Source organism: Canis lupus, chromosome 15 (genome assembly GCF_048164855.1).
Source record: "Canis lupus baileyi chromosome 15, mCanLup2.hap1, whole genome shotgun sequence".
NCBI lineage: Eukaryota > Metazoa > Chordata > Mammalia > Carnivora > Canidae > Canis > Canis lupus.
The window spans coordinates 24662957-24682427 of NC_132852.1; the positions used below are offsets into that span (position 1 = coordinate 24662957).

The window sequence follows — 19471 nt, forward strand, 5'->3', positions numbered from 1 at the left end:
TTGTTGGGATCCCTGGGTGGCGCAGTGGTTTAGCTCCTGCCTTTGGCCCGGGGCGCGATGCTGGAGACCGGGGATCGAATCCCACGTCGGGCTCCCGGTGCATGGAGCCTGCTTCTCCTTCTGCCTGTGTCTCTGCCTCTCTCTCTCTCTCTCTCTGTGACTACCATAAATTAAAAAAAAAAACAAAAACAAAAAAAACAAATCCCACTCTCTCTTCAACCTCAAATATATCAATTACCTTGAAGCTTCAGTATTCCCCATAAGCAACAGGAAGACAAATCCCCTCATGTCAGCCACTGCTACTTCCAGTTATTCCTCTTCAATCTAAGTTAAATTCTTGCTACTTTGAGACTCGTATTACTCATGCAACAGCTTTTATCCTCCCTCCTTAGCACTAGCATCCATATCATTGAAAGCAATATTCTTTTTCTTTAATTTCTAGCATTATCGTCAGTGACTTCAATATCCAAATTAATGGCCAATACATAATCCTGACCTTGCAATCCTATGCTCTCATCTCCTATGGCCTTTAACTGTTCTCTATCCTGTCTCCTATTCACATGGACACTCTCTAGTTACAGCTTTCAAGGTAACTCTACCTCTATAATCCAGACCTACAGCTGTCTGGCCAAAATTTCCATTCTTCCCAGTATTGTTAATCAGTTATTCTCATTTTATGTCATATTTTACCTATTTAGTTCTTTTATACTTCTTACTTTATTTATATTTGGCAGCCCTTACCTATCTTAACTTTTTTCCTATAGAGCAAAAATTCCACACCCGATCCCTTTAATAGAGCTCCCTCTACACAATTTCTTCAACTTCCTTGCCCCATTGGACCTCTGCCACTCCATTTAAAGGCCAACCCTGTCTAATTGCCTGGTTTCTTTGTTTACGCCTGCATTTCTGGGAGCTGCTGGAGAATATGTCAGATAGATAGTTCTGTGCCTCTGTAAATTTGTGGTCACTGACCTCACCAAAAGAAAGCACTTCCCAGAAACACTTATTTCCGACTTGGAATCTCTTTAAAGTTCCCATCTTCATCACGTTTCCATCAGTCTCAATTTTATCTGACTTATTACTCTAAAATATACAACATGATAAAGTACCTTCTAAAATTCTGGCAATAAATATATACATTCAATTATCTCTTCCTGCCCTCTGCTTTTATAAGAGAGCCTCTTTCTGTCCAAAATTTTCATCTCATGCTTATGATCCTATTTCCTCCCAAGTCCCCATGCACATATTCAACTCCTTAGAGACTTCACTTTTCAACCACCCATTTCCTCTCTTCACTGGCTCCTTATTTCCTCTCAGATCTACTCAGTTCTTCCTCCAATCAAAAATGAAACAAAATTTATCCTGCAGTCCCCATCTCCCTCCTCCCTTCAATAATCAAAGTCTCTAAAGGATTTTCTACATGTACTCTTTGTAATTTCTCATTGCTCCTGCTTCCAATTTTCCATTTCTCCTTCCAAGTTTCCCAGTGACATAATAGAAGCAGATCCACTGATTCAAGAGAGCCAATTATGTGTTTCTCTTCCCAGTCATACCAGGATGTAATACTGGTGGTTCAAATATTTATAATAGTGGAAAGGTTTACCCCAGAAAAACTGGCAAATTGCTATAAACCTATGAATCAATTTTGTTTCTTTGTTTACTACTGCTTTGTTAACTGCGGTTTGTCGTCTTCTACCACCTTCCAAATGCCATTTCTCAGCATTTATCAGATGTTACTGTATATATGCTAACTTTTCGTTCTTTCTTTTCATTCTCAGAAAATCAACAGCTCACAATGTACCACCAGCCCCAAACTCACTCACAAATCCAATCCAAATTCCCAATGTTCCTTCCCATTTAAATGGCTTGGGCACATGTTAATCAACTTTGATATTTCCAAAATGGAGTTCATATCGTTTCTTTTATAAGATTGGTCCCCTCTGTAGGCCTTCTTTCAGTAAATGACTCAGTTTTTCATGCAAGCATTTGTGTTTTATCATTGATTCTTTGATCTTCATCCACCTATCAGTGTAATCTACCTCCTAAGCATTTTGGACTTCTTTTCAACCCTACTACGGTTGTCCTATAGACATTAGCTATAATCTGAATTACTTCAACAAGCTTTTATCTCGTTTATTTTCATCCAGAATTATTGCAACCCAATCTATTACCTTCACTAGAAGACTGATGTTTTTTAAAAACAAATATAAAGATCATGTCAGTCTCCTACTTAATACCCTAAAATGTTTGAGATAAAGTTCAAAATCCTTTCATAGTTCATAAAATATCATTTACTCTGGCCCCTAATTACCAGATGCTTGGGTTCATCTCTCTTTTAGTTCAGTATATGTACGTCCCAAATGTTGACATACATTTGCCTCTTGCACTGCTTTTCTGCTTGTTTTATGCCATTGCTCTTTACCTCCCAAAGTCCTCTGCTGCCTTATGTCATTACTCATTGCCTCTGACTTTTAATCCACTAATAGCTCTTCTTTCTAAACTGTTATATATGAATCCTGTGTTAACTTTCTATTGCTGCTAATTTCCACAAATTTAATGGCTCTAAATAACACAATTGATTGCCTCACAGTCCAGTAGGTCAGAAGTCTGACACAGGTCTCCCTGGACAAAAATCAAAGTGTCAGCAGGGCTACGCTCCTTTCCTTAGGCTAGAGGGGAGAATCCATTGCTTTGCCTTTTATAGATTCTAGGAGGCAGCCTTGGCTTGTGGTCTCCTGCCCATCTTCAGAGTCAGCCACAGAATACAGAATCATTCTCACATAGTATCACCTGATCTTGCTTCTTTCAACATCTCTTCTTTCCTGACTGACTTTTCTGTCTCCATTTTCCACGTTTTGTTAATATACTGTTGGATTCAGCTTGCTAGTAGTTTGTTGATGATTTTTGTTGGTCAGAGATAATGGTTGGCAGTTTTCTTTTTTTTTGGAGTATCTTGGGCTTTGGTACCAGAGTAACACTGGCCTCATGGAAGGAATTTGTAAGTTTTCCTTTCTCTCCTATTTTTTGGAATAGTTTGAGAAGGGTAAGTATTCTCTTCTTTAAATGTTTGGTAGAATTAACCAATGAAGCCATCTACTCCTGGACCTTTATTTGTTAGGAGTTTTTTTATTCCCGATTCAATTTCATTGCTAGTAATCAGCCTGTTCGAAATTATTTCTTCTTGATTCAGTTTTAGAAGGTTATATGTTTCTAAGAATTCATGCATTTCTTCTAGGTGGTTCAATGTATTGTCTAGGTTGTTCAACTTTTTGGCATGTAAGTTTTCATAATATTCTCTTTTAATCCTTTGTATTTATGTGGTGTTGGTTCTATCTTCTACTTCTGAGGACTTTGTGATTACATTGGGCCTACCCAAATCATCCAAACTAACCTTCCATTTTAAGGTGTTCAATTTAATGACTTCTGTCAAGGCCTTTTAACTATGTAATGTAATATATTTATAGGTTTTAAGGATTAGATTATGCACATCTTTAGAAGCCTACTACAGTGCCTCAACTATATCTTCTCACCAAAGTTCTGTGTGCCGAGGATATGTTTGTGAATATTCTACAACAGTACTTTCTCACCTAATTTATGGTAAAACCCTACAAAAACTCTAAATAGTTTGTAAATACCTAGGCTTACAGCTAGAGACACAAAATATCGCAGTTCATCATTTTTATTATCATTAGTAGATTACCCACGGCCATAGAGAGCTGGAACAATGTCCAGAGGGTATGGTCTACACAGGGCTGTTGCATCTATGCTTGCCTAGATTGACCAGAGAAGAGAGAAAATGTCCTCTGAAAATCTTCTAAAATGAGTAGTACTTTTAGTTGTTTTTTTTTTTTCTAGCTGTATTGAGCTATAATTGACATACACATTCTGTGTCTACATCATGTTTCTTATGTGTGAAATTTCAGACTTCATTAAAGTGAGTGAACAGAAGACATAAATTAGAAGTTGTTTTTTGTTTTTCTTTTTAAGATTTTATTTATTTATTCATGAGAGACACAGAGAGAGAGAGGGGCAGAGAAACAGGCAGAGGGAGAAGCAGGCTCCATGTAGGGAGCCTGACATAGGACTCGATCCCAGGTCTCCAGGATCAGGCCCTGGGCTGAAGGTGGTGCTCAACGGCTGAGTCACCCAGGCTTCCCCATAAATTAGAAGTTTTCAATTAACAAAACTTGTTTCCTTAAAAAAAGCAGGGGAGGAGGGAGGGTAAATTTTAATCTGCTTACTATGGCTCAATGAAGGAGCTCCTAGTCCTAGAATTCAAATATTTAAATGGTACTTTTTTTAAATGTACCACTGTCAAAGCAATTTAATATGAGATTGGATTTTAGGGATTCTTAATATCAGAATCCAAATGTTCATTCATTATTTTCTGATCATTTTTGCAATGTCTTTCATATTTATTAGAAACTCCTAAATTTGATCTACAAGGGTTATATAGAGCCATATTTTATTTTAATAAAAATTTGTATTAAGATGTATTAGTGACTTTAATAAACATGAAATTCTCAAAGTGTTATTTTTTTCTAGAAGGAGGAACTTTCACAGTTATTCCTGAATGTCACTAAAATATGTTTTTAAAATTTACTTCTACTGTTACCAGTACCAAAAAAATGCCTTTCAAAACAACCTGGAAAAAAATATATATATAGTTTGGAAATAGTTGTTCGATACCAAAATGAAGGATAGTCACTGAAATATTTACACACTTGATGCATGCTTCTTCTTAAATTGCCTAAAGGCAAATGTGGTACTTGAAACAGAGTCTGGAGGTAATCTGAGTGAGGTAACTAAGTTATTGTGCTTGTTAAGAAAGTGTATATTTATATCACTGGAAAATATTCAACTTCATTCAAATGACTCTACCATTCACATTCCCTTCTCAATGATAAATTTTGTCTATAAATTATTAGGTTTATATTTTGTTTCCTGGTGATAGAAATTGTCCAAATTAGAACCAGAGTTTGAATCTAGTTACACTATGATAGTCTATGTCCTTTTCAGACAGTGAAATATGATAAGCAGACATGACAAGAGTGTAGTGCTGCTATCTGTTGAGCAAGCTTTTATTTCTTGAGATTTTTTTTTTTCTTTTGTCTTGAATGGTACAAAGTTTAGAATAAACCTTTAATAATGATGTCACTTCTTCACTTACACTTGACGGCATAAAATTTGTGTAAATAGTCACAAGGCGGGAAATGCTGTAGCTATCAAGGCAATATGTTCCAAAATTCAGGAAATGGTAAAGTAATAATCAATGGCTAAATCAAAAGCTAGGAAGAAAACACTATGGACTGAAAAAAAAATGATGTTAACTTTGTCAATTCATTAGAAAATCTGCAAAATGGCAATACTGGGTAAATTCATTATTTTGCAGAATATTGCTTATAGAAATGAGATTTCTTTACAATTTTTAACTCCATTAAGTGAGTATAGCTTGAGGTCTTTAATTATTTTTTACTGAAACTTGCAGTTTCTAGTTTGTGAATTCTCCTCAAGTTATAAAACATTAATGATCATTACAAGCACTATTTCACAAAATACAAATTAAAGTTCTATAGCATTTTTAAAAAGCCTAAGTGCTTACATTTCCGATTACAAAGCAGCTATTTCAAACAGTTATTACATGAGAAGTTTCTAAGTAAAATTACAATGGAAAAAAGGTAAAAATTAGCCATATGATTCCAGCATCCCTGAAAAATGTCTGAGATGTGCTGACATCCAAATCTTTCCATGGAAAGTGGTCTTTATGTCTCCCAGTATCAGATTTTGTTCCTTGTTTCTCAAATAATCTTTCAGAATCAATATGTTACTAAGAGGAGGAACACCACCACCACCACCCCCTCCCAAGAAACTGGAGAAGTTGCTTTTGGCAAAATTCTGTCAAATAATAAAAAGAAATGTTTCTTTTTGCATTCTGCATCCGTTCGTGAAGGTTGCAAGCATTCAAATGACACTTGAGATACAAAGCTACAGTAGGGTATAATTTAGAGTTATAAAACTGAGGGGTTTTTCCTATTATCTTCCTTTTCCTTTTTGAAAATGCAACTGGAAATTGAGTCTGTATTTCCTGTCTTAAAGAGGGCTATCGCAAGAGAGAAAAGCAAAAGGGGCTTCCAAATATTTCCATTTCTGCCTCTCACAGTAAAATATGCAATTAATTATGTGTCTATATGATGCTTTAAATTAAATTTTCAGAAAAAGGATCAGTTTTTTAAAATGAGATTACTTACATGGATCAGTTTGCCATGAACTAAATATTGAAAAAAATAAATATTTATGTAAATGTATGAAAGATGTTTATGTAAATATGAAGAATATTTCCTATTTTCATGTGGAAAATGACCACTCTTACCTTTTTCATTAAGTGTCTAATAAAATGTTATCTGTATCAATCAGGGCTTAGTTAGGAAATAGCAACAAAGCCAGTCATTTATCCATGAAAGACTGAATATGAAGAATTATTAGTTTATAAGAAGGAGTTAATAATAAGAAGGTCAGAGAGACTCCAAAGAATAAAGCAATAGTAGATCCAAATGGCAGTCACTTCTAGGGCTGAAAGGGAGTATCCACAAGAGAGAATCTCAGAAGAGAACCACATCAAGTCTGATAATATTCAGAACTGGTTGGTGCCACCTGATGGCAGAGAATTTTGCTGAGGAATTGCACTTCTCGCCTGGCAAGCAGACACTACCCAAATGAATTCCAGCAACATTCACTGGGAAGTCACCCGCTGGGGAGGACCGGCTGGGGTAAGAACACTTGCCAGGAAGCCACCTCTGGAATGAGAACAAACCTCACTAGAAAGCTACCTCTAGGGTTCTAGCAAAACTTGCTAAGAAGCCAGCAGCAGGGATGCCCACCACCCACAAGCGAGTGGCCCGCCTGCTAGTGGCAGTTTGGTGGCAATATCAGCAAAGCAAAAGGGAAAATCCACTAGATTCAAGAAGGAAAAACCCTTTTTACCTGTGGTACCCTTCCAGAATCTTCTACCATAATGCTTGACACTTGCAACCTATTAAAGAACTGTTTACAGAGTCCAACTCCAGTATCACAAAGCAGGACAGAGAAGGATGGTTTGGAGGCAGAGAAGAACTCATTGATGACAGGCACACTATACTTCCAAATCACTTCCATTGTGATTCTGTAGCCATAAAAGAAGACGAGCCAAAACTCTGCATGCCCATCTACCATTTATACGTATTTTTGTGCTGTGCTGTGTGTGTGTGTGTGTGAGTGTGGTTAGTATCAAAGAATGTATGCTTTAGGCCTTCTCATTTCTAGGATGAAGCTGCATGTCAATAAACAACAATAGATAATAAAAAGCAGTAGATACTATAGTTGATAAACACTGAAAATCAGGATAAAAGAATGACTGCAAGCTTTTTTCATGTGATAACAGAACACTATTTAACAACGCCACCTATGAATCATCTGAGCCTCTAGTGGAAAACATTCTATGTGCTATTAATTAAGGCCTACACTATGGAGTTAGATATGAAATTGAAAAACACTGATGAGATTCAAATAATTTTTGCCTTGTAGAAATGATTTTTGTATGGTAAAGTAGACAAACGCAGACTCGATGGCTTTATTTTCCTCTATAGGCCATTGTATCAGTTTGGTATCTGAGGAAACTTATTCTGTATACACATATATGCATTTTTTAAAAAATCCTTTTGCCTTATTCATATTTCAAGATGAATTTTTACAAAGACTAGGTAAGTTTTTTTTTGAAAACCAACATATGAATTATACATTTTGAAAATGATTTAAAATGTTTCCTCAACATTTTCAGAAAAACAATTTATTTTGTAGTCTTAGCCCAAATTCACTGAATTTCTGTCACTGAATTCATCCAGGATTCTTAAATTTTTTTTTCCATACATTGAATTTCTAAAAAATTAATGAACTGGATTTCTGGTAGGATTTCAGGTAAGATGTGCTTAAAGCCAGAGCTCTTCCTCAGTGTTTCATTTTTTCCAATATATTTCTTCAATACAGATAGGTGCTGCGTTTATATCTACTGGTTTAAGTTCTGTCACATTTCACTTTTAGACTTTTAATAAGGCACATCGTGTTTTGCTTTCAATTAAACATCGGTAATTTGCAGTATCTGGTCAGAGCCAGGAAATAGTTTTGTAACTTAGCAACCAATATTTGTGTATAGTTTCCTGTTCTTAGGATGTTTTTGTTTGGTTTGGGTATCAGGGTAACACTGGCCCCATAGAATAAATTAAGAAGTGCTCCCTCCTTTCCAATTTTGGAAAAACTTGTGAAGGATTAGCACCGACTCTTGTTTAAATGTTCGGTAGAATTCACAGTGAAGACCTTTGGACCTGGGCTTTTCTTTGTGGGCAGCTTTTGTTTATTTTGTTTTGTTTTGTCTATATTAGTTCATTATGTTTATTTGTGATAGATCTAATCAGAATTTTTATTTCTTCTTGAGTTTGCTTCAGTAGTTGGTCTTGTAGGAATTTATTCATTCCTTCTAAATTGTCTCATTTATTAGCATGTAACTGTTCACAATGATTGTTTAAATCATTTGATTATGATTAGGTACATAGTAATATTACCTCTTCATTTTTGGTAATTTTAGTCTTTTTAGTCCAGTTAGCTAAAGATTTATCAGTTTTCTTGATCTTATTTGAATATAGTTTTGTTTTCACTTATTTTCTTTTGGTTTCTTTTATTTTCTCTACTATTTTTTTTATGATCTCATAAACTTCTGTTCTAAACTGTGTTATTTCCTTTCTTTTCTCTTTGAATTTATTTGCCTTCTTTTTCTGATGTCCTAAGGTAGAAAGTAGTTAGGTTGTTAATTTGAGATTTTTTTTCTTTAGGCATTTTAAGCTATAAATTTCCCACCAGGCATGGTGCTACCTGCAACTCATAAGTTTTGATGTACTATGTATTCATTTTTACCCAGGTTAAAGCTTTTCTTTAACCCATTAGCTATGTAGGAGCATGCTGTTTATTTTCCACACATTTTTGAGTTTACCAAATTTAGATTAGTTTCTAGTTTTATTCCATTGTCTTTGAAGAACATACTTGGTATTATGTCAATTCTCTTACATTTTCTGGGGCTTATTTATGGTCCAGGATATCATCAATCCTGGAGAATGTGGACTTGAAAAGAGTATCTGTCATGCTATTATTGGGTGGAGGATCACAGTCATCTGTCCAGTCTGATTTGTTTATAGTTGTGCAAGTCTTCTATTTCCTTGTTGATCTTCTACCTCCTTGTCTATTATTATTAAAAGTGGGATATTGGGCAGCCCTGGTGGCACAGTGGTTTAGCGCCGCCTGCAACCTGGTGTATGATCCTGGAGACCCAGAATCGAGTCCCATGTCAGGCTTCCTGCATGGAACCTGCTTCTCCCCTTGCCTGTGTCTCTGCCTCTCTCTCTCTCTCTCTCTCTCTCTTTCTCTCTCTCTCTCCCCCTCTCTCTTCCTGTGTTTATATGAATAAATAAACAAAATCTTTAAAAAATAAAAAAATAAAAGTGGGATATTGTTGAATTTCTATTTCTCCCTTTGTCAGTTTTTGTTTTATATTATTTTGTTTGTTTATTTTATGTTACTGTCAATTTTTGTTTTATATGTTTTAAAGCTCTGTTTTTAGGTGTGTACATATTTTTAAGTGTTTTGCCTCTCTAATTAATTAACCTTACTATCATCATAAAATATTCCTTTCTATCTGTAGCAATACTTTTTGTATTTGTATTCCTCCTTTACTCTGAGTATTTTTTCATTAAATGAGTATTTCGGTGTAAGATTTTAATTTCTTTAATGATTTTTTTTTTTTACTTTGAAAAAATTGTTTCCTCAGTGGCTGTTCTACGCATTTTTAAATATGTCTTAACCTATTAGAATCTAGGTTAGACTTATATTATTAAATTAATTCCATTGAGCTATAGAAACATTTTTCCTATGTAGATTGATGTCTTCCCCCTTTTTGTAGAATTATTGTTTTACATATTATACCTACATGTGACACAAACCCACTTATACATTGTCATATCACTTTATATAATTTTATTTATTTTAAAGAAGTTGAGGGAAGAAAAGAGAGCAAGTATATATTTATAGCATTTATAGTGTATGTATTCATATCTTCCTATATACCATTTCTGGTCTTTTTGTCCCTGTGGTTTCAGGCTACCATCTGGGATCTTTTCCTTAGCCCAATGCAACTTTGCCTTTATTCATTTCATTTGTGTAAATAACATTTCTGTCTATTATAGATTAAACAATATGATTATATACATACTATTTTATATGATTTTTTTAAAAATCAAGTAAGAGAAGAAGAAATAATTCTTCACCACTTTTAGACTTCCTTAACCTTCAAGAATGAAACCAAATTTTGTCTAAGCCTTGAATTATGGGTCTGACTGACTCACCAGTTGAGAATTCATACTTAGATGTTTATAAAGTAAGACCAACTTGAACAAATGAGAATTCAAAATAAATGCAACCATCTCCATTTGTCCTCAAATCATGAAGTAACTTGCAATTTGAACGTGTTAAGGAGTCATGTCAGTTAATATTTTTCAGTAAGAAAAAACAAAACAAAACTTCTGTACACTGAAGGTCCAATGACTTCAGTATAATTAAAAGTCTAAATCAATAACTTCACAATGTTGTGTGTTGAATAAGAAGCATTAGATTTTGATGTCACAGAGCAGCATAGAGATTTCAGACCCATTTCCCTGGCTGATTTAACAGCAAATTTATTTGACTGTAGAGGGAGAAAGTAAATGATCTGTAAATGCATCATCTAGTCATGTATTTCTGTGACTTCCATAGTCACAAATATTACTGCTTTGTCTCCTCAGTTTTATTCTATATTTTGTTGAAATGTTAAAATCAGATAGTATGTGTGAAAGAATAAAGCTTTTATGGAAAGGTAAAAAGAGGTTTTATCTGAAATAAGCAGCACTTCTCATTTTACAACCATGATATCAAAAGAGACTTACACCCTGACCTTGCATTTGAAAGGAAGCTGTCTGTAGTGTGATAAAAAGTCATGGAAAAATTTAGCAGGCTTGTAGGTTCAGGCACTTGAGTCCAAGGGTAAAAGATGCAAAAGTAAAAATATTTTAAAAAAAAATCCTGCCAAAGTAGAATGACTCCTTCCCTCTGGCAAAATCATTGCCGCCCTGAAATAAAATGTAACATCCCAATTCTTTCAGGGGAGACCCTCTGATTTTTCCTCACCATAGCCCTGGGGCCGTACCTAAAGCCATCCTCCTCTTAATAAGGTATCATCGTTACAATTTCTACTTGAGGAGCAGAAATACAAATGGGAATCCCTCTAAGTTAGAAAAGACTGGTGAGGAGGTCTACAAAGGAAGGCTTAAAAACCCAAAAAAATAAATGCGGTGCAACTTAGACCAAACAGAAAGATATAAATTCAATATATTAGAAAAAAAACAAAATATGTTTCCTTAATTTTTGACACTTCCTAACCTATAGCTGAGGAGAATCTGAGAGCTCATCTAATCTCACTCCTCAGTTTTCCAGGTAAAGAAATTTGAGCCTAGAAAGGTTAAGTATTTTCCCATGTATATTATTTGAGATTCTTCTGAACCTACAGTTTCAGAAAGAGTAGCAACTAAATAGAAAACTAACACAATTGAACGGGTAGAGGCAGAAGTTCAAGAGAAAAAGGTGTTTTAAGAATAAAACAAATTTAAATCTCTATTACTTTTAGATATATCCCAATTTACTAAAAGAAAAAAGAAACATCAAACATTAATTTTTTAGATGTTTATTGTGGCTTATAAAAGTGTTTATAGACTAGAAAAGGTCACAATATCATTTTAGGAAAGGACTACTTGGTTAATGTAAAAATACTGCATTTTATTTTTGATGTGGTTTGTATGCATAGTACCAGAAAATTTCCACTAAGGAAGCAGGATTACTTTGCAATATCTTTTTTTTTTTTAATGGACAAATGATAACTGTTTATTTCTGACAGCTAAAATTGAAGAGGTTGATGACGAATTTGAAGAAGATTCAACAATTTTAATAACATAAAATCACACCTACTAAGATGGCTAAACCTAAGGAGATTATTCAGCTTTATTTATTTATTATTTTTTTTGATTATTCAGCTTTAAAAAAGGAAAATAGGTCTTCAATTTTCTAAAGGGATTTTACACGGAGGATGACTTAGTATCTCTTTACCATTAAAGAAAACACAACAACAGAATTGCTGTTTACAAGATAATAGAAAATACAGGGTGACTATAAGGAGCATGTATTAAAAAGGTCACTTTCACGGATCCCTGAGTGGCTCAGTGGTTTAGCGCCTGCCTTTGGCCCAGGGCATGATCCTGGGGTCCTGGGATGGAGTCCCACGTCAGGCTCCCTGCATGGAGCCTGCTTCTCCTCCTGCCTGTGTCTCTGCCTCCCTCTCTCTCTCTCTCTCTCTCTCATGAATAAATAAATAGAATCTTAAAAAATAAAATAAAAATTAAAAGCTCACTTTCTGTACCTCATCTCACAGTGTATTATAGATATTTTCAGTTAAAAACCAAACAATACAGGCAGGTACATACATGTAGGCAGAAGTATTGTGTTAGTGCCTACACTTAAAAAAAACCTACAAATTCTAAATTATTGTTTTCCCCTGGAGATATGCAGAAGTAATGTCAATAAGAGGAATCAGGTGGTAATTATCTTTCCCAGGATATTTACTGGTATATGATGATTAAAATGTATGATGGTATAGGGATGCCTGGGTGGCTCCTCGGTTGAGTATCTACCTTCGGCTCAGGGCATGATCCTGGTCCCGGGATCGAGTCCCACACTGGGCTCCCCACAGGGAGCCTGCTTCTCCTCTGCCTGTGTCTCTTTCAATCTCTGTCTCTCATGAATAAATAATATATATATATGTATATATATATGATAAATAATATATATAAGATTGTATATTATTTAAGCACTAAAAGTTAAACCTCAAAAATGTGACTTATGACACTCCTAGATGGATTTTCCTATGCCCTCAGCTATCTCTTAAAAGTATAAAATCTTCTCAAAAATCAATGGGAATTTATTCACATCTTTAAAATCTAGGCTGGCACACCATGTTCTAGATGTGTAATGACTAGGACATATTAGAGATTCCATAAATATTAGATGAAGTCCTGGGCCACGCAGAATTATTCTTTGTCTATTTTGAAGGGATAAAAGGCCCTATTTAGCTGCAAGGAACGCAGCAAATGTGTTATTATAGCTGCACATTAACACTCCCGCTAAGAATGGAGTTCAGTTAGAAAATCAGGAGACCATGCACATTAGATAAGCTGCTAACATAGCCTCTGACACATGCCTCATTGTAATAACAGCAATACCCACTTCCTCACCGGCAACGCCACCTAAATTGGGTCGCTCCTTTATGTTTTTATTAATATTACTACTATTCATACCAAAATAAATCAAGTTCACACTCCTCTTTCCTGAAATTCTAAGACTTTTTTTCCAGTTGCTGCTTCACAATCCACATCACTGTGGCAAATAACATTTGCATTTTAAGAATTTTTATCTGAGAACAGAAGCCAAAATAATGTCTCTAATTAGAACAACACTGGATTCTGAACTATTAAATTAGAATGCCCTATGATTTCAGAAATTGTCTCAAACGGTTCTGAAAAGAATGAACAAGGGACATAAGAGATTAGAACTAGTCATTTGATTTGTTTATATAAAGTCCTTTGGTTAATTTAATTCTGCTTTTGCAATCACAACAAAATCCACTGTTGCACATACATACATTGTATTATGTACACCTCTAAATTTCATAGAAAGTTAATAGGGAGAAAGTCAGATCAGCCTACATTCTAGCTTTAATGGTTATTCAGCAAATAGGCAGACTTATTTTCAGCATCTCCAAAAGATATAACAATACCTGGGTGATTTTAGGTTGGTATACACTAATACGCCCCTCCGTGTTGTTTATAGCCAGCATCATTTCTGATTGGTCAGAGCTCATGTCATTTACATTTTGGAATATTTTGAATTGTTTGAGAAATTAAATAGATTTTATCTATATAGTTTGAATAATTAATTAATTTCTTCCTTTGAACCACATTTATTAGGTAATATGTAACATGTACTAAATTAACATTGCACTTGCAATACAAATTGTATATTCTTTTCTTTAAGATATGAATGTTGGAAGAAAATAATCATATCACTCTGAATATCTTTTTTTAATATTTTAAAATATATTAGAGAGAGAGAGAGAGAGGCAAGGGAGGAGCAGAGGGAGAGAAATCTCAGGCAGACTCCCCACCAAGCCCAGAGCCTGCCATGGGACTTGATCCCACCACTCCCAGATCACAACCTGAGCTGAAATCAAGAGTCTGTGGCCTAACCAACTGAGCCACCTAGATGTCTCTCACTCGAGTATCTTAAAGCAGTAACTATCCTCTTACAAATATATAAGAATGAAAGTTCAGTCAATGCCTCTCTAAAGAAACCTAAGTGGCTACTTAGACTTAGGGCTATGAAAAGAAACCACATTTTAATATATTCTTTACTGGGTAAATATTAAGTAAAATAGATTCTTTTTCTACTTTATTTATTACATTACTTGAAACGCTCATGATAACTCATAAATTAGAATTGTAACAAACATATTTCAAATCCAATTGCTTTAGAAGTACTATCCTATTAGATATCATACTTCTCTATATTTTTGGTTTTCCAAAGGTCTTATACAGTGCCCCTGAAATGGCTGTGATTTAATAATTCAGACATATTGCAAAATAATGAGAATTGTAAAGTACATTGGCTTTTTAAAACTCAGAATACTTTCCAAAGATAGCCATCAGCAGTAACAAGCAGAAAATTGTAATTCATTATTTAGAGTTTGACTGCCACCTACAGGGCTATTTTAGTCTTGTTTTCTGCCATTTGGCCAATCAATATGATTAAATCTTCTCTAATTAGATAAGTTTGGGGGTGAGGGGGAGACTTGTGAATAAAGTCATTCATTCCATTTAAAGACTGCTCTTAAGAAAATTTAAATGATCACTCTTAAAGCTCTCTCTATATATACTTCTACATTGATTTAGTGTTTATTGAGATGTGGACTAATGAATCTCTTTTACATGATAACATGCTTTAAAAGTTCATTTTAGGACCACAGTACAAAACCTACCTATCAAGTGACCCCAGTTCAGTGCGACTTATTCCTGTAAACATTGAAAATCTTAATTTTAATAAAGCTTCAAAATGCTTTAACCAAGGGTATTGATAGGCAGCGGACGAAACACAGTTATACAAGATAAATCACAAATTGTTTGAAGAGGAATAATAAGAAAATACTTCCTAGGAAATATAATAATGTCATCATGACCTGGAATAAATCAAGTCTATTATACATACTGCATTTGTCGAGGCACAGCTAAAGCCACTGTGCAAACCACAAGAATATCAAACATCCTCCTATGGAGGCTAATATGTGCCACTGCTGTTTCTTTACCAATTACAGCTGTGGCCTTTCTGTAGTCCTCCCTTCTAGACAAGGTTTATTGAGATACCTGGTTTCCTGGCAGCATCCAATGCAGAGCCCAGCATCCCTTCCTTGCGCTGTCCTCCAAACACATCCTTTCTAACATCCGCTGATTGAGATGCCCCAACGGCTCCTCTTGGTGGGTGTTTCCTTTGCTGCAACTGAGTAATAAGCCTACACTGATTCCAGATCACAGAAGGTTTCACTTTTCAATAAATCACATACTCTGGTATGCTAAAAAGTAAACTATATTCTTTATTCAGGAGATCCCCTACTATCTTTTCTTCAATACCTATGCTCTCACCCATTTCTAATTATTGCACTATAATTTCCATTGGACCAATTTGTCACTGTGGTAGAATTTTACAAAAAATAACCACAATTATTCACCTCCCTGAATATGAGCTCCTGTACAATGTGACTTTTCAGCTCCTCCTATCAAGAGGTAGAGTTTATTAAATGTCCGCTGTGTCTTGTGATTTGCTTTGACCTCTAAAATGTGTCAGAGTGCTGCTGCCAGTCCCAAGCCCAGCCTTCCCAAACTGCAAGTTGCACATTGGCGTTCTCTGGCTTGGAACACTCTGCTGCCATGAGATCAGCTCTGACTCGGTAGTGAATCAAAGACCAGGAGGAAAAAAAAAAAAAAAACAAGACGAGTAGAAGTAGAAACAAGCCATCAGGCCATGACCCAGACAAACTGGCTACTGACTGCAGATGTGTAAATAAGCTTAAACAACATAGAGGCAGCCGGACCCAATGAGCCCAACCCCAAATTCCAATCCCCCACACCCATGCAATAAAAGGTTGATTCTCAGCCACTAAATTTTGTGGTGATGTGTCAGATAACAAAAGTTATTTGCTATAGTCTCGGCAACCAGTTTCTAGTTTGCTAAATTTGTGATTTCACTTTTATCAAATTCACAATTTATATCTCCTTCCTTGGTAATGTATCACGTATTAGTTCAAACAGAGTCAACAACAGAAAGCAAAGGAAAAATGCCATACATATCACATGTCCCATCAGTTGGCCTTGTGTCAAATAGTCAACATGAAAAGTTAAAATTAACATACTTCTAAAGAAAAGGATTAGCTATCTCTGGAAACTGAGTAGCATGGGAAATAGCCAGTTGCAGTAATTTACTCATTTGCTTACTTAGAATAACCTATAACTGATGCTTCTTTCAGATGTACCATTGTGGTTTGCTTCATATCTTTTGGTATTTTTATTTTAACTTATAAATAGAAATGTATGGTTTATAAATAGTAATAAGCAAAATGGTGCATTGATACCATGGTGGCACTACTTTTAATCTCAAAATTGTAGCTAATCTGGAATTACCAAGCCACATTTCAAAAACGTTTATACCTTTGACACACAGCATTATGATGCTGACAATAACTCACTTCCCACGACCTACTGTGAAGCCCAAACATGGCACAAAGTGTGATGCACAAAATTATTCTTTGCTGAGCAGGTGGAGATCATGGAGAATGGAAAACATAAAGTCTAGTGAATCTAAATGCTTAAACACATCTGAAAAAAATAAGAGTTGTTATGTTAAAACCAGTGACTCACTGAAATCTGTTCTTTCAATGTCAGATGAACAAAAACGATGTGGTTGTTTTAGGAGCACAAGTTTGTCTACTTGAGGGAATCAACCAAATGTTCCACTCTTCTTTCACTTGTACTCTCTCCTTAGAAGTCCAACATCTGGGGCCCCTGGGTTGTACAGTCCGTTAAGCTCCCATATCTTGGTTTTGGCTCAGGTCATGGTCTCAGGGTCTTGAGATCAAGACCCACCTCAGGCTCCGGGTTCAGCAGGATGTCTCCTTAAGACTCTCCTTCTCCCTCTTCCCCTCCTTCAACTGTTTCTCTCTCTAAAATAAATGAATAAACTTAAAAAAAAAAAAAAAAAAGCCCAACACCTGCTCTCTTCTCCTCACTCTCAGGTAAAGATTTGCTCCCTATTGAAATAAGATTTCCAGAAGGTCTCACCATCACATCTTATCTTTCCTTGAAGCTGTGCCCATACATTCGGCCTTCTCAATTACTGTGAATGAGCTCCTATCCCAAATCACCTCCTCTAACTTCTACATTCCTTCTGTGAATTTCTGCTAGAATTTCTTCATTATCTAGAACTCACTCCTCTGACATGGAGGAAAATAGTCTTAGGCCACGTTCTTAGGCACAGTAATAGTGAAATGTTGGCCCTCACAGCTGCAACAACAGTAGCAGCCATTTCTCTGAGCAATTTGTAAAGAATGCAGATGGATGACCTTACCCCGCCCCCCCAGGCTTATAAATTGGAAACTCCATGATGAAGCCCAGCAATTAACAAGCCCTCCAAGGGATTCTAATGTACCCTAAGGTTTGAGAACAATTGTTCTCAATGGGCAATTGGAAGCAACAGGCTTCCATCTCTCCCATAACAATTGCCCTCTCTCCACTAGGTCATACCATCAGCACAGAATCTTGTTTTCTTCTCTCCTATCCTCATCTTAAATAGTATCACTCCTGACCCCATGTACTATGCCTCCTATACTCATCATTTTTTTCTTCTCATATAGAAAAATCTTAAAATTACTAACTAGAACCAACTTTTCTCCTTTCATTTCTATAGAATTCACTCTAGTGAGGCTCCTATTGATCCCACCCCACTGAAACATTTAACAAGTTCTCCAGTGACCATACGTCATCAAATCTAGTGGACTAATCTCAGTCCTCAGTTTCTTTGGCCTATGGCAAGATTTAACGCTGTCAAATTCTCTCTTTCTTGGAATACTTTTTGATCTCTCCCCACTTGGCTTACAGGACATCACTCTTGATTCATTTCCATAATTCAGTGGCTTTTCCGTTTGTGCCCTTTGCTGTTTCCAAAGCAGCTCATCAACCACTAAATATTTAAATGTTCCGGGGCTTAGCTCTAGGATCTCTTTTTTATATATACTCACTTCTTGGATGGACTTATTTCGTTTCATGGCTTTAAATGCTGGCTGTGTGCCAACATCTTCCATATTGTTTTTTAACCTGGATCTTTCACCTTTGAATGATGATATTTGATTAATGTATTGCATAAAGCATATTCTAATTACAAATTTTTTTTAAAGCATGATGTTTTGTGACTTAAAATATCATTATGAGCTCTGATTTCATGCAACTATGAAGGTGGATGGAAGTGTCAAAGGCAATCATTCTAGCATTTGGGAAACACTTTGCCAAACAGAATCGTTTACTCAAGTAAACTACTGAGCCTCAGGTAAGAATAGCATTAGTGTCTGGAGTTCTTAGCTGGGGCTCCCAGGCCTCCCACTCCCCTCAGGCTCTGTCAAGGCAACAGTTTAACCAAGACAGAGCAAGCCATGAAAACCAACAGATTTGCAACCTCTGCAGAGCTTACCTGATTTAGCTTACTTCTTACCTATTTAGTAACAATCTCAGTGACAAGTGAACAGGAAGGCCCAATGGCTCTGCTAGCCTAAGGTTATCATCTACTTTGGGACAAGCAGCTAACCAGTTAGCATTATGCCAACATAGTGGGGTGCTGTTCAGCAATAAAAAAGAATAAAATGTACGGGTATCTGGGTGGCTCTGTCAGTTAAGTCTTCCTTCAGCTCAGGTCATGATTTCAGGGTCCTGGGATCCAGCCCCATGTTGGGCTTCCTGCTCAGGAGGGAGTCTGCTTATTCAGCTCCCAACCCCCTCCCTACCCACTTATGCTCATGTTTGCATGTTCTCTCTTAAATAAATAAATAAATAAATAATAAATAAAATCTTTAAATAAAAAAAGAATAAAATGCATGTTAACAGGGATGAATCTAGAAAACATTATGTTAATGAAAGAATATGTATGCAAAAGAGTATATACTGCATGGCTCCATTTTTTGTGTAATGCCCAGAAAAAACGAATTTATAGAAACAGAGAGCAG

General features: G+C 35.7%; 1 long non-coding RNA gene across 1 annotated transcript in view; it reads right to left on the reverse strand.

Annotated features, from left to right (window-relative positions):
• The window catches only part of LOC140605499 (uncharacterized), a 220448-nt gene extending 204394 nt beyond the window's left edge, over positions 1 to 16054 (reverse strand). Inside the window, exon 1 of the long non-coding RNA XR_012008150.1 lies at positions 15573 to 16054. This is a non-coding gene — a long non-coding RNA (uncharacterized lncRNA). The remainder of the gene's footprint in view (positions 1 to 15572) is intronic.
• Between the last annotated feature and the right edge of the window lie 3417 nt (positions 16055 to 19471).